Source organism: Polypterus senegalus, chromosome 9, assembly GCF_016835505.1.
Source record: "Polypterus senegalus isolate Bchr_013 chromosome 9, ASM1683550v1, whole genome shotgun sequence".
Lineage (NCBI taxonomy): Eukaryota > Metazoa > Chordata > Cladistia > Polypteriformes > Polypteridae > Polypterus > Polypterus senegalus.
The window spans coordinates 157,107,196-157,120,963 of NC_053162.1; positions in this window are offsets into that span (position 1 = coordinate 157,107,196).

Genomic DNA, 13,768 nt, shown 5'->3' on the forward strand with positions numbered 1-13,768 from the left:
TGTCCCAAGATTACCGGATAGGGGGGTTCGGGCAATACCGCGACCATCAAATTGGAAACCTGCCCCTTCCATGTAATGAAGCACCGGGCGGAACGGTAAGACTTGGTCTCCCCATGTACACATGTGACTTGCAAATGCTGCGTAAGCCACTGTCGCGGTAATACGTAACGGCGAGCAACAATGGTGATGTTGCTGCCGGAGTCAAACAAAGCCACCACTGAGTGTCCATTCAACAACACCACTCCCGTGTTTGGAGTTGCCAGCGGGTGCGACGGAGTACAGTAGTCAGACAGCAGTCCATCGGCCTTTGTTGCTGTGTTGAGAGGACAGGTCGGCAGTAGGTGACAGGCCTCCACGCACTTGTAACAGCGCGGAGAGGCCGGTTTCTCTTTGGGTTTCAGTGGCGCTTCCGCAGCGCGTCGAGAGGGCTCAGGGTGGGCCAACCGTCCCTGTCGGTTCCCACACGCTTGCCTTTCGGACCCCCAGGCTTGTTAGGCCGCGACCTGACACTCCAGGACCTCCAGGAGTCCTGACATGTCCTTGTATGGGTGGCGCCGGACCTGCTGGGCGAGGGAGCTAGGTAGGGCGTTAACCAGGCCCTCACAGGCCACCTGCTCCACTACCTTCCTGGCTTGGGGACCTTTGGGCCGTAGCCACCACCCCATTTTTCCCCAAAAGTCGAAGGCCTACGCTCGGGCTGGCTTCTCTGGGTCAAACTGCCAGGACCTCCATTCAGCTGCCTGCTGGCCCGGTGTTATGCCGTAGCGTGCCAGGATCTCCTGTTTCATTAGGTCATAATTCGTGGCCTCCTCCTCAGGGAGATCGTAATAGGTGCGCTGCGCGGGTCCCTTCAGGTAGGGCGCGATAATAGACGCCCACTTGGACTGCTGCCACTCGTTCCGGGTGGCCGTCCGTTCAAAAATGCCGAGATACGTCTCTACATCGTCGGCCTTGGTCATAGGCACCAGAGGCGGGGGCGTAGGACGAGGTGGATCAGGTCTTACCCTCCGGGCCTCGGCCAACTGGGTCCTTGTCTGTTCCAACTCCCTGTTGGTAGCAGCTTGAGCTTGTTGTAGGGCGACGATCTGTGCACTCATCCCCTGAAGCACTGCATTCAAGTCCTGTCCTTCAGTCATTTCCTTTGGACAATTATCCTGTCGACTACGCCAATGTAAAAGACTCAATATGAGGCAGCAAAAAGGTTTGGGGTTTTCCGGCCCCGTATATTGTCTGCAATCCACAATTCAAAATTCAAAAAAGATCAGGTCAAAAGTATAAACAAACAGTTCATACGCGCGACGCCATTCTAGGCGTCGGTGGCCATTTTATAGGGGAGGAGCCGGAAGTGGAGGGAAAGGTCCTATGCCGGAGCGTCTTTAGTTCTGGAAAACAAAGAAGAAAGATTAGTACCCGCCACTCCCTGCCGGCGAACGTCTTTCGATGTGTTTTAAGGTCCATCCGTGGCCTCCTACTCGCACATATATATATACTAGCAGAATACCCGCGCTTCGCAGCGGAGAAGTAGTGTTTTAAAGAAGGTACGAAAAAGAAAAGGAAAAATTTTAAAAATAACGTAACATGATTGTTAATGTAATCGTTTTGTCATTGATATGAGTGTTGTTCTCATATCTATCTATCTATCTATCTATCTATCTATCTATCTATCTATCTATGTTGTTCTCATATCTATCTATATATATATATCTATCTATCTATATATATACCTCTATCTATCTATCTATATATATATATCTCTATCTATCTATCTATCTATCTATCTATCTATATATATATATATATATATATATATATATATATATATAGAGCAAAATGCCAAGCTTCGCAGTGATGTCATGTGTTAAAGAAGTTATGAAAAGAAAAGGAAACATTTTAAAAATAATGTAACATGATTGTCAAAGTAATTGTTTTGTGTATTTGGTGGCAGCGTCACAAAGTTGTTTTCGTAGCTGCATCAGAAAATGTACCACGACGCCTGACACGCCTCCTTTTTACTGTTTTCTCACAGCTTGGATTGCTGCTGTCATATATATACACACACACATACACACATACATACATATATATATAATATACATATATATATATACACATACATATCTTCATATCTACATATCTATATACATATCTACACACACAAATTATATATATGTGTGTATGTATGTATGTATGTATGTATGTATGTATGTATGTATGTGTGTGTGTGTGTGTGTGTGTGTGTATATATATATATATATAATCTAGATAGGGGTGTGTATATATATATATATATATATATATATATACATATATATATATATACACATACATATACTTGTGTGTATGTTTGTATGTGTCTATATGTGTGTGTATAGCTTTGGTCACTGAGTGCAAGGGAAAAATAATGAAATATAGTCTATAAGTTATTAAACAGTAAAACATTAACGTTTTAAGAAGTACAGGTACATTGAGCACTACTGGAGTGGTTGGGTAAACTACATTTTAAAGACTGTGTAACAAAACAGGTAAGTAACTAACAGCAGCTAAAATGTATATGGATCATCTCTCGGTAGTAGATCCCTTTTGAAAGGCGCTACACGACGGCTGTGGTATAGAAATTACATTTTCTATGTGAACGCTCAAATTTGTGCCTCTGGTAATGTGCCTTACCGCAATTAAAGAAAATTATTTTTGTGTCCTCTGCCGTGTTAAGAGAGAAAGGCTTTGGTTTGGGATAAAAGGAAAAAAGGTGTAAAGAAAGGAAAGTTGCCTTTTTCTTTTATATAGTATAGAGAGATGTGTTCGCTGACGTTATGATCGCCTTTTGGCGACAGTCGCGGTGGGTCTTGTGTAGACTGGTGAGACGCCCCGCCATTAATCGGCTGTGATGGCACTGTGAGTCCTCCACTCGTATGCGTGTGTTCATAATCCGAGCTGAGGACCTGATAATCGTATCGTGCAAAAGAAAGTGTGAATCGCCTTAATATTATTTTGCCGTGGTGTAGAAAAGGGGTCCCGTGTTTGCACTTGTCTGGGCTATAGCTCAGGGGGAGGATGAAAAAAATTAAAAGTGCTCACTTTGACTTAAGGCAGAAGCGCAGTCAGCGTCTCAAAGGCCGGCACAGCTATGCAGCGCTGGCTGCTCGACTTTTGCTGGGCAGGAGACCCCTTTGTACACACGCTCATGATATCAAAAGTCTCAGCTCTTTGGAGGTAATTCATATATTATATATATAGCAAAATACCCGCCGCAGCGAGAAGTAGTGTGTTAAAGAAGTAATGAAAAGAAAAGGAAACATTTTAATAATAACGTAACATGATTGACATTGTCATGAGTGTTGCTATCATATATATTCCTGCCTAAATAAGTCACCCTCGCTCTTACTTTTTACCGCTCATTTAATCATGGCTAGTGGCGGAAAAATTATAAAATGGAAGGAGGATGGCTTTACCAAAACAATTATTGATGGCGAATCGATTATTCATAAAGCTTGAATTGGTGATCTGTTTTTCTGTGTTAACCTCATATTTTTCATACTTCTTCTCAAACTAAGGTGGTGCGAGGGTAAAATGAATCGGGATGCGCTGATCAATGTAATCGGTGTACCAGGAAATCATGCATTGACAAAAGCTCCCTTTGCTTGTAATGCAAAGTGTGATTAAATGCATTATTTTTCAACGTTATGGAGCACATGCATCAAGCTTCTCAGCTGTGCTTGTGCTAAGAAAAGGAAAGATTTTAAAAATAGCGTAACACGATTGTCAATGTGACCTTTTGTAAGTAGTGCCTGGAGGATTCAGTGTGTTGAAACTCTAGAGACAGCGTGTGTATTAACTTGAGGTAAATGGGAGGGGAGATGATGACGCGACTCCCCACCCGCCTTTAACTGTCAATCCCCACAAACACAGTCTCGAATTTGCATAAGCACACCCCTTCACCTACAATTTTAACTTAGTTACAAAGTGATCAAAACTCTCGCTTATATCCTCGCCCTCTCATTAAACTTGTATCCCGCATTACCCGTGGGCATGTGAAACGCCAGCGGTAGCCTGTCTATGAACTTAATTTAAAGTTTAGGTTTACACCTTGCTTTCTTTCTGAGGTAGCAGCACTCATGAATATGGTAGTATATGCCACTCGCTCGCTTCTTATTGTTTCGCTGCCTTCTCAATTATATAATGCATGTTTTCTTAAGCGCTTTTTGGAGGTCTTCCTGGTTTTCTACGCACTGCGTTGACAGTCAGTTCACGTGATTACGTGGGAGGCGTGATGATGTCACACGAAACTCCGCCCCCTACGTCTTTGCAGCACTACTCCATTACAGTTAATGGAGAAAAATACCTTCCAGTTATGACCATTAGGCGTAGAATTTCGAAATGAAACCTGTCCAACTTTTGTAAGTAAGCTGTAAGGAATGAGCCTGCCAAATTTCAGCCTTCTACCTACACGGGAAGTTGGAAATTAGTGATGAGTGAGTGAGTGAGTGAGTGAGTGAGTGAGTGAGTGAGTGAGTGAGTGAGTGAGTGAGGGCTTTGCCTATTATTAGTATAGATATATATATACTGTATATAGGTGTTCCTTTTACCCACATCTAGCACTTTCTACTTTTATATATTAAACAGCATTTTCCAAGCGTTCACCCACTTCTGAAATCTGTCCAGGTCTTTGTCATCATTTTTTGCTGTCACCTCAGTGTTTGCCATTCCTCTATTCTAACTATACCAGCATCAATGTCATTAATATAAATCAGAGAAAGTAACAGTCCATGCATTTTTGACAATATGTTTGAATTCAGCCTACAACAAAAAGAATGAAACTGTTTCAGAATCTAGAGTGAACAATACAATATGCCATTATTAGACCACATCTGGAAATGGGGCCAACATGAGTGAGTGTGGGATATGAATGAGTGGCTCCAGGTTTGTGCTCATTTTTGCTGGGGTAGGCTCTGTGCCCTTGACACCCTGTAGTGCAGTAAGTGGATTCAGAATTACAGGTAGAAGGATGGTAGGATACATTCCCCTCATTTCAGTAGTGCTCTTTTACATGGTCCACAAAAGGTATAGAGTATAGCTAGCAAAGCCCCAATGAATCAGTACGTCAAACATTTGTCTGTATTATCAATAAAATTTAATTACAGTTTCATTCGAGCCTGGCTAACATCTGGTAAAGTCATTTGCATGAAATAAGCTATTACTGTTTAGAATAATGGAAACAAATGAGAAAATAAGAACAATAGCTAGCTACTGCTGTGATTATCTAAAGCAGTACCATATTTCATTTCTCACAGAGAGGAAGTTTTTGAAGTTACTAATTTTTCAGATGCTGAATGCAAACAATAGAAGATATACAAGTGTGGCCAAAGGTTTGCATGGTGACTAAGAGACTGGATGAGGTGTTCTTTATAAGCAAGCAGATGTACTGCCCGCACTCTTAACTGTCATTTTCCATTGATTAACAGGTGAGCAACAGTAAAATTATATTGCCCTATCAGCCAGTTCCTAAATAACACCTTTCAAAGCAAGCACAATTCCAGAAAACTTTATATTAAAAACACATGTTCCATACACGAGACATAGTCATACAGTCAGAGTGCACTAATATGCTTGTGGTCACAATATCCCAGGTTTAAGATTTGAATCTGCAATCTTATCTCAATAATTGCCAGACTGTGAGAAGGCAGTCTCTGGGTTATGATAAAGAATATTTCAGAGGGGTGAAACATTTGGCTCTCTGCAAAAATGTAAAACTATAATTCAGTGTTAACCAAATTGCTTTATTTATTGTAGCAAATCTTCTGGAACCAAATACCAAAGTAGGCCCTTTCTACATTAGATACCATCAACATGCTGCCATGCTGTAGTGTAATCTCTTAATGAAAAGTATTATATGTACTGCTAGGAAGGATATAAACTAGCAGCAAGTAGTTAAAAGAATCAGGAGAAGAGATGTAGTCATTGATCGAGCTAAGATTGGAACCAGGAATACGATAATCTTTTGACAAAACAAGCTGTCAGCTGTTTTCGGTAATAAATTTATTTCAGTGTGAGCATGGGTGCACTTGTATGTGCCAATGTGTGCACCCATGTATGCGTATGTGTACAAAAATTGTGCAAATCAATAGGCCCGGAACAATAATTAAACAGAGCTGGCTGCAAAATCCTCGTTATATTGTACAGTTCCTATGGCAGTTATCGTTGGACATACTGTATGTAGGGCATAGCCTTTTGAAGGACATGGAGATTGTGAACTCTAGAGGTTGCTGTCACCCCTTTAAACCCAACAGACAGATGCTCAGGACACAGGGTAAAAGTACTAAGAAGTATTTTAATACTTTGTCTTCTTGAAAATAATGCCCGAAGCACCACAGCCACAATAAGCAGGCAAATAAAGACAATAATCAATACAATTCTCTCTCTCTCTCTCTCTCTCTCTCTATATATATATATATATATATATATATATATATATATATATATATATATATATATATCCTCCTCACCACATTACTACCTCCCGGCTCTGGCTCGCTTGCTGGGTTCACAGCAGTCCTTTATATAGTCCTTGACCCGGAAGTGTTTCTGTCCTTCCGTCCATGTGACTTGCTAGCACTTCCGGGTCAGATAGAGAACTTGCTTTTTTCTTCAGAGCTTCCTGGTTATGGATGAGGCATGACTCCTTCAGTCCATTTGTAGCATCCCCTGGCGGCACCCATTGTACCCAGCAGAGCTGCGTTGTTGAACTCCATGCCCTGTAGTGCCCTGTAGGAGCCGCTGCAGTCTAGGGAGCCTGCCATCTAGTGCTTTGTGGGAGGCAGTGTCCACAAGTAGATGCCTTCCCCCATCCTTTAATTCTTTGGGCATCCCTGCCGGGTTGAGCTGCTGGCTGTCCATCACAAGATATAATAAATACTGGACTAAACTCGTCCAAAATTAGCAGGCTTGGAGCCTGTAACAAGGCATACATGACCCAACTGTTTAAAACAAAATCGGCCAATTATTTGGAAGTTATCGCTATACATGCTGTTGGTCTCACCATTCAGCACAGATATCTGAGAAACCACTCCTTCTTATTCTTCTTCTTCTTCTTTCAGCTGCTTCTGTTAGGGTCGCCACAGCGGATCATCTTCTTCCATATCTTTCTGTTTTCTGCATCTTGTTCTGTTACACCCATCACCTGCATGTCCTCTCTCATAAACCTTCTCTTAGGCCTTCCTTTTTTCCTCTTACCTGGCAGCTCTATCGTTAACATCCTTTTCCCAATATACCCAGCATCGTTCCTCTGCACATGTCCAAACCAACGCAATCTCGCCTCTCTGACTTTGTCTCCCAACTGTCCAACTTGAGCTGACCCTCTAATGTCCTTATTTCTAATCCTATCCATCCTTGCCACACCCAATGCAAATCTTAGCATCTTTAACTCTGCACCTGCAGCTCTGTCTCCTGCTTTCTGGTCAGTGCCATTGTCTCCAACCCATATAACATAGCTGGTCTCACTACTGTCCTGTAGACCTTCCCTTTCACTCTTGTTGATACCTGTCTGTCATAAATCACTCCTGGCACTCTTCTCCACCTATTCCTCCCTGCCTGCACTCTCTTTTTCACTTCTCTCCCACAAACCCCATTACTCTGTACTGTACAAGTATTTAAACTCATCCACCTTCGCCAGCTCTGCTCCCTCATCCTCACCATTCCACTGACCTCCCTCTCCTTTACACACATGTATTCTGTCTTGTTCCTACTGACCTTCATTCCTCTCCTCTCTAGAGCATATCTCCACCTCTCCAGGGTCTCCTCAACCTGCACCCTACTCTCGCTACAGATCACAATGTCATCAGCAAACATCATAGTCCACAGGGACTCCTGTCTAATCTTGTCTGTCAACCTGTCCATCACCATTGCAAATAAGAAAGGGCTCAGAGCTGATCTCTGATGTAATCCCACCTCCAACTTGAATGCATCCGTCACTCCTACCATAGACCCCACCACTATCACAATTCCCTCATACATATAATGTGCAACTCTTATGTACTTTCATAGAATGCAGCCATCCAGAAGGTCTACACAAAGCAAAAAAAAGTGTATACTTTTCTGACAAAAACTGTAATTTAAGTTAATTTCAAATTTCCTCAGACACACATACAGACACCATGTTAAAATCATCTTTTCTCAACGGTCTGAACAGAACCAGAATCTTAACTTGTTTTGAAAGTGAATTTTTGGCCCCTTTACTGAACATATGCTCAGCAGAAAGTAAAACAAAAGACTACTAAATTAAAGTGCTGAAGTGTTTGGAGATATCCGCAGTCTCACAGGACATTGACTGCCATCTTTTATTTTATCACTCTGATGATGTCAGGCAAGGTGTAGTTTTGGGTCTTTGCCAGAGAAATAAATAAGAAATGGCAGTGGCTGTAAGAAAAAAAATACGCAGATGAAAACATTAATATATTGTTTTTAATAATGCAAAAGAAACATCAAAACGAGACACCAACACCATAATCAAAATCTTAATCAAAACCTACATGGGGAGGAAAGCTAATAAAAATGCAAAGGAAAGTTCAAGAAAAATTAAATATGAAACGCCATCATAACACTTCGTTTATTATTAAATAAGAAACTATAAACACAATATACTGTAATTAAATTACCAAATGAGACACTTCGTGATAAAGTCTTGCAGTGCTCTAGTATAATCTCACCGTGAAAACCACTAAGGGTCATATCAATTGATAAATGTACTCAATTGAGTCCCAGAAATCTTAAAGCACTTTTATTTTATCCATTCAGAACTTTACTTTATATTTTACATCCATCCATCCAATTCTGCTTAACAAAAATGACAGTTTTGTTCTGGAGCTTACATTCAAATCTGACATTTGTTGGGCTGTTACAACTATTACAAGCCATTAAACCTTAAATTTGGGTCTGATTGTCTTAATAATAAAATAATAATGCATTTTATTTATATAGCGCCTTTCCCATGCTTACAAATATCACTTATCTTTCTTTAAAATTGGATTCTAACATAATAATGTTGCCAACATATTTTCCCTAATAAAAACCATAAAAGAATAATAAAAACAACTCACCCCACTTTTGTAATGAGACTAGGCCCACATCTAGGATCTCCTGCCTTGTAGACACTACCGTCTGGATAGACTCCAGCCCACAGCGCCCATACCCCCCCCACCCTTGAACGGGATTAATTAATTGTGTTTGACGGATGACTGGGCTTGCATAATGAGATGGCTGGGCCTTGCCCCGTGCCTGATGCTGCTGGCCCACAACAAACAAGGCGGCTGGAGAAAATGAATGAATGGATGGAAGTATAATAATTTCATAAAAAATGAAAAATCAAAGTTTTTTAAGAGGATCGGATATGACGCAGGCTTCAGCCAGTGAGACAAAAAGCATTTTTAATGGGACTCTCCTGAGACTGTCTAAAACAATAGATCAAAATGAGGCACCAACAATGGAACTGAGTCACAGAAAACTCATATGGCCAAGCCCAGGTGCCTTTTCTCTGTGAGAAAACATGTTTGTGTTAATTATTTATGTCTTCAAAAGTATGGGCCAAGGTTACATCCCACCTGAATTTGAACAGTTCTGGCTGGAGAGAATGGTGGTTGTGGGGGGTGGGGAGTTAGTGAAAGAAGTTGTGGGAGGGAGTGAAGAGAATTTCTAATCTTCATTAAATTTATCGGACAAAGACATCTGTTCCTTTCAAACCTGCAGATGTTTCCTAACCTGCTTCTGGCTGACTAAAATTCCAAAATTGGGCCATACGTCTATAATTTTTTTTTTTTTGTGCGGAGCAGAACTCCATCAGCACTGTTTACTCAGCCTCTTTTTGCATCTCTGGCTGCCTAGCAACCAAAGCAAATAAATCCACAATGCTTTAGTTCTCTGAAGGGAATAGGAAAAAATATGTTGGTGTATTTTTAAACAGCTTCTCATTTATATTCTGAAAAACTGGTCGGAATACTTTTGATAATTGAACAATACTATTTTAAGACAGGAGTAATGCATTTGCTGTTTTTTTTTTAATTTGGTCCTTCATATGAAGTGAAAAGATCTGCCTTGTGCCTGTTTTAGTCCCTCGTTCATCTGTTTCAGCCATGTGTCCTTTTTTTAACATTCATTTCAACATAAAAGTTAACAGTCAAAGAGAGAAAAAGAAACCAAGGGCCTCCACTAAGAAAGCCACAAACAGAAGCTTATCGAAGTCTTCAGAGCAAACAGTAACTAACTCCACACTTCATTTAAACCTCTGAAATGTTAACGGAGCAAAGACACAGCAACAGTCCTCTGATAGCTGCATTTCTCAGGTTGCTGGACTATACAACACTTAGCATCCATTTGCTTTGCCTTCTTATCAAGAAAGCCAAATGCATGTCTTCTTACAATTTGAACTAAATTATGTAGTTATGCCACATCTATTTAATACAAGAACACAAACATATTTTTTGCAACATCCTCAGATTTGATTATTATCAACACACAAATTAAACTCACAGTTTCTGAAATCATTATATATTATAAAAAGCTGTAAAAGAATAGAAGTATGTAATTTGTAGTTTAAATCCAATTGTTTTCAGTTTGTTTTGTATAACCCTCTACACTGAGTGAAAGCACTGAGAGCTGTTTCAAGCTTACAAGTAAAATAGAAATAGAAAACTGTAGAAAATACATAATGTACAAAAATAAAAATATGGGTAGTTTAAACACACAATAAAACAAACCAGAATGGTGAACATTAAAGGTTACTAACAATATACATTTACTGAGCATATTATTAGGAACACGTGTACACCCACTTATCCATTCAATAATCTAATCAGCCAATCATGTGGCAGCAGTGCAAATCAGAAAATCATGCAACTACAGGCCAGGAGCGTCAGTTAATGCTCACATCAAATACCGGAATGGGAAAAATTGTGATCTCAGTGTTTTGACCGTGGTGTGATTGTTGGTGCCAGACAAACTAGTTTGAGGATTTCTGCACCTCCTGATCTCCTGAGATTTTCATTCACAACAGTATCAAGTTTACTCATAATGGTGCAAAAAAAAAAAAAAATCAGGTGAGCTTATTGATGAAAGATGTCAGAGGAGAATGGCCAGACTGGCGTAAGCTGAAAGAAAGGCTACAGTGACTCAGATAACCACTCAGTGCAACTGTGGTGAGCAGAAAAGCATCTCAGAATGCACAGCATGTCGAATCTCAAGGCGGATGGGCTACAACACCAGGAAGAACACATTCAGGTTCCACTAAAGTCAAACAAATGAGAAAGATGAGGCTGCATTAGGCACAGACTTGCCAAAACCAGAGTGCTGAAGTTAGAAAACTGAAGCCAGGTTTGATGAATCATGATTTCTGCTGAGGGATGCAGATGGTAGGATGAGAATCTGGCACCAATAGCATCAACCCAACCTGCCTAATGTCAACAGTACAAGCTACTGGTGGTGGTGTATTGGTGTCTTTTTGGCACAGTTTGGTACCATTAACACCAATCAATCATTATTTGACGTGCTTACCATGTAGCGGGGCTACATAGTAATGGTGTTGTTCAATGTTTGCACTGAGTGCATTTTGTTTCCATCGTCCCGTTTGCTGTTTATGTGTGTCAGTAAACGTCGTCCCTGTAAATACAAGGGGGATGGATGATGGAAAGAGACCGCAGCCCCAAATTGGAAAACACCTGTTAACTATCAATCAGTTACATCCGGCAGTACTATATAAACAATCGGGAGAGAACAGGGGGAGAGAGGAGAGAGACGAGGATCACATTTCACCACGATGCATCAACTTACCTGCTGTTTACCACATCGCGCCATTGCAACCAGTTTGTTTTCATTCTGCCGGACTGACTTCAATTCCCTCATCACCCGAGACCCCGGGGTCGGATTATATCATCCATCACAAGCCGAGGATTCACGGTGAGGTTGCTCCTTTTATTCCAGGAAATATAAACGCTTCTCATATCAGTTGACCAGTATTCCGCATTCAGGAGAGTTGTACACTCGGACTCAAGTTCAATATCATTGCCATTTTCTGTGTTTATTTATTACTGTCTGTGTTTTGTGTTCGTTATTTGTTACTGGGGCAAGGGAGGGTTTGTCATTGAGTGTATGTATAGTGTTGTCACGTTATTGCTTTGGTGGTGATTTATACATATATATTTTTTCTACATTGGGAATGTGCAGTAGTGTTTTAATTTTCATTTAATATATTCACATATTTGACATACCTGTTTTTGTTTCCTTATTTAAACCATCGATTGTGAGGAAATTTTCATTTGTTAGAGGTATGGCTTGATATTTAGATTAGCCTCAGTAATTTATCCAGGCCACAGATCTTGGAAGTGTAGCTGCTGGCTGGGTAAGGGGTCGGCCGTTACAACCATGTGCGACCCCTCTTTTCTACAATTGACCCATCTTCTAATGGCTACTTCCAGCATAATAATGCATCATGTCAAAAGGGAAAATCATCTCAAACTGGTTTCATGAACATGACATTGAGTTCATTGTTCTTCAGTGGGCTTCCAAGTCACCGGATCTAAATCCATTAGGACACCTTTGGAATGTGGTATGATGGGAGATTCAGAGCATGAATGTACAGCTGACATATCTGTAGACTTTTCGTGATGCAAACATGTCAACATAGACGAGAATCTTGAAATAATCTGTGCTTCAAAACACCAAAGTTTGTTTTTATAGCAAAAGGGGACCCTATCCAGTAATACTATAGTATTATGTACTGTATGACAAGTTGACAACAAAGGAGGGGAAAACAAAAACCCCAGCAATATCCCTAGAGAAAAACAACTCTGGGGGATCCACAGCTGGATCCACCACAAAATTAAAGTTAAACATAATCACAATCCTAGGTCAACTGGCCACCCACCATCCCCATAGTATAAGGCAGGGGTGCCCATAATGTCGATCGCGATCGACTGGTAGATCAGAAAGGTAGTGTAGGTAGATCGCGATGCATTCAAAAAAATTTTTTTTAATCGTTAGTCTATCATATATCCTCCCTATGGCATTGCCACTTGATTGACATACAGGGCAGCCAGTCTGAGATCTCTTCTCTTCTAACACACTGGTCATCCCTCACGCACGATCAAACGTGCAAGCTACTGCAAAACTCCGGCTATCTAAGTGATCTAGTTAGCCTTCCAATTTATATCAACTAAAGAAGGGATTTAAAAAAAAATTGTTTGGGGAGGGTATGGGCTGGATGTGGAATTGGAAGAGGATTTTTTTTTTCACAATGTCACAATCAAAGTGCGTTTGTCTGATCTGTCAATCTACCATTGCTATTCCAGAAAAGGAAAATGTGGAAAGGCACTTTTGAACTGTTCATAAAAGCTACGAAACTGACTTCCTTCCGAAAAGCGATCTCAGAAAGAGAAAGGGATCTAAAATCGCAGTTAATCGGACAGCCGTCATTTTTCACTCGGCTGAATTCAAAAGCAAAGGCAGACACACCGAAGCATTGTTCCGGGTGAGTCACTCGATCATTAAGCATAAGAGGTCCTTCCAAAATAGAGAGATGATAAAATATGCTTTCGTTGAGGCAGATGGCTAGGGAGAAATTCCTGCTGAGATTTTGAGATCCCTGGCCAGAGATAAAGGAGTTTCGCCTTGTCATTAAACATGCAGAATACAAGCAACTTAATAACTATCAATGGCCATTAGACTTGGCATTTTTTTTCCGATCTGATCAATATGTTGAATGAGCTTAATTTACAGCTGCAAGGAAAAG